The 2,133-nt window shown below is 49.0% G+C and overlaps 2 non-coding genes and 1 pseudogene across 2 annotated transcripts; 1 reads left to right on the top strand and 2 right to left on the bottom strand.

The window, feature by feature from the left end:
- The first annotated feature begins 509 nt into the window (after positions 1-509).
- LOC136278734 (5S ribosomal RNA) lies at positions 510-628 on the top strand. The gene has a single exon (XR_010716504.1). It is a non-coding gene; the product is annotated as a 5S ribosomal RNA (ribosomal RNA).
- Positions 629-1,611: 983 nt separating this feature from the next.
- LOC136278762 (U1 spliceosomal RNA) lies at positions 1,612-1,775 on the bottom strand. The gene has a single exon (XR_010716531.1). It is a non-coding gene; the product is annotated as a U1 spliceosomal RNA (small nuclear RNA).
- A 232-nt stretch (positions 1,776-2,007) lies between these two features.
- On the bottom strand, positions 2,008-2,133 carry LOC136278715 (U2 spliceosomal RNA; annotated as a pseudogene).

Raw genomic sequence — 2,133 nt, 5'->3', positions numbered from 1 at the left:
GATGCCGAAGCATGCCCTGGGTGAGGGGGGTGGTCGAGGGATCCTTCCCACGGTTTATGGTGGATAGTAGCAGGTCGCCCCCACAAGCCCTTGCGAGTCCCGCAGACGGTCCCAGAGGCTGACCCGTTTGGTATCTCCTCACTGTAAGATTTTAAAGCCAGATACACGCACCTACGGAGCTAAAACATTGTATAATAGGTTTTTAGGACACGTTATGTCTCTTGGGACCCCTCCCTCCCCTCCCTAGGGAATAGTGCTTCAAATCGATGCTCCTCAATGTGTTAACTGGGTTGAGGAAAATACATTAGGGTTAGGTAACGACTTCGGGGTTAGGGTAACCATTTCTTAGGGTTAGGGTAACAATTTCTTAGGGTTAGAGTATCGATTTCTTAGGGTTAGAGTAACGAAACTAGGGCTTTAGAATTTCAAATTCGCCTACACTCAGGGATGTGGCCGCTTTACAGCCTGAACCTGGCCGATAACAAGCAGAATTTCGACCCCATTTCCTCGTCTACGACCATACCACAGGGAAAGCACCGGTTCTCGTCCGATCACCGAAGTTAAGCCCTGTCGGGCGGGGTTAGTACTTGGATGGGTGACCGCCTGGGAATACCCCGTGTTGTAGGCTTCAATTTTTTGTCTTGCGAACATCTCTAAACGTTTTATCCCAATAAATAGCTCTCCATACACCACAATTTCACATAGAGAGCCGTAGGTGAGTGAGGAACAAAATCAAAGCAAAAAACGAGGGGGGGAAAACACCTTTTTGTCAAAAATCGGCCAGCTAATGGCGAAAACTCTAGTGCGATCGACTTTTCTTACAGAGCGCGCGCGAGCGAGTGAGCACGCGCGAGATGAACAGTTTATGATGTCAAATTCTACTTCTGTGATATCAAATCATTCCAAATAACGAACGAAAAAATGAATAGGAAAAAAACGCACACTTCTGAGACGCAGTTTTAAGCCATCGTGACGTGGCAAAACACTCGCACACTTCCAAGAGGAGGCGCGCGAAAAACGGCACTGAAAGTCGACAATGGTTGGATTCAGACTGCAAACGAATCGGGAAAAAGGTTCGATACTTTTACTACTCTGCTAGTTTGTTTCCTTCCCTCGTTCATTCGTTCACTCGCTTGCTCGCACAAAGGATACACTAACGATAGCAATAGCATTTCTAAAAGCGGCTCCAGTGACAATAAAACCGCTCAAAAGGTTCAAAGTGTACTCACGGTCCAAGTCGAATGCCCTTCTATGCTCGCTCGCTCGGTCGATCGGCCGTTTGGTTTCCTTTCATTTCCTTTCCCTTCGCGCGCATAGCACAGCACGGCACGGCACGCACAACCTGCAAATACAAACGAACAGGACTTTACACACAATAGAGCAGACAGGCCTTGAACAAAAACAGCCAGCAAAGTTACGCACCGCCCCGAAACTCACCTTGTTTCCTTCCTCCAGTCTCTCCAATGCACTTCTACCCCTCCAAACGTGCCAACACCTTGGCCAGTTGTGCGTCCTTTGCTTTCTTTGCAAGTCTACCGGTCCACTGCAAAAGCAAAAATACCCTCGATAGTCAGTAAGAGGGCCATATAGACATAGTTTGGATGACTTTTGCGGGGACGAGCGCGAACGCAGGTCCCCACTACCAGAAATTATACGCTCGAGTTACCCACATTTGGGGTAATCGCAAGGGTCAACCCAGTCGAAGTGCAATGAAAGGGCCTCGCCTTGAGAGGACTGCCTCCTTGATCACAGTACCTCCCGCGTCAGGTAAGTATGCTTTTTCAGCGTCTGCCCTCGGTGAAAAAATCCACTTACCCCTAGGTCCTTGTGGTAGTGCTTTGCGCACTTCAGAAAACGTAGGCCAGCGGCCGTTCCTGCCATTGTCTGTTGTCTGAATTATCATCCCTCTTTCACCTCTTCCCCCTCTAAGGGCGGGCGGGGCTCCTGTAAACATAAAAGAATGCTATACCGTTGACTTTGTTTTGGATTGAATGTGTCTTCCCCAGAGGGAAGTGGGCCGCACTCGGAGGTAGTGCTATACCGAGGCAACCCGTGGCTGGGACGAGGCAAGCCTCTTTTCCACAGCCCAGTTCCAAAAATCAGTTTAATATATGAGCTGCTCAATGAGCAGCG

The sequence above is a fragment of the Pocillopora verrucosa genome, unplaced genomic scaffold, assembly GCF_036669915.1.
Source record: "Pocillopora verrucosa isolate sample1 unplaced genomic scaffold, ASM3666991v2 scaffold_48, whole genome shotgun sequence".
NCBI lineage: Eukaryota > Metazoa > Cnidaria > Anthozoa > Scleractinia > Pocilloporidae > Pocillopora > Pocillopora verrucosa.
The sequence above is the reverse complement of the archived record's forward strand: the minus strand, read 5'-3'. Positions and strand labels throughout refer to the sequence as shown.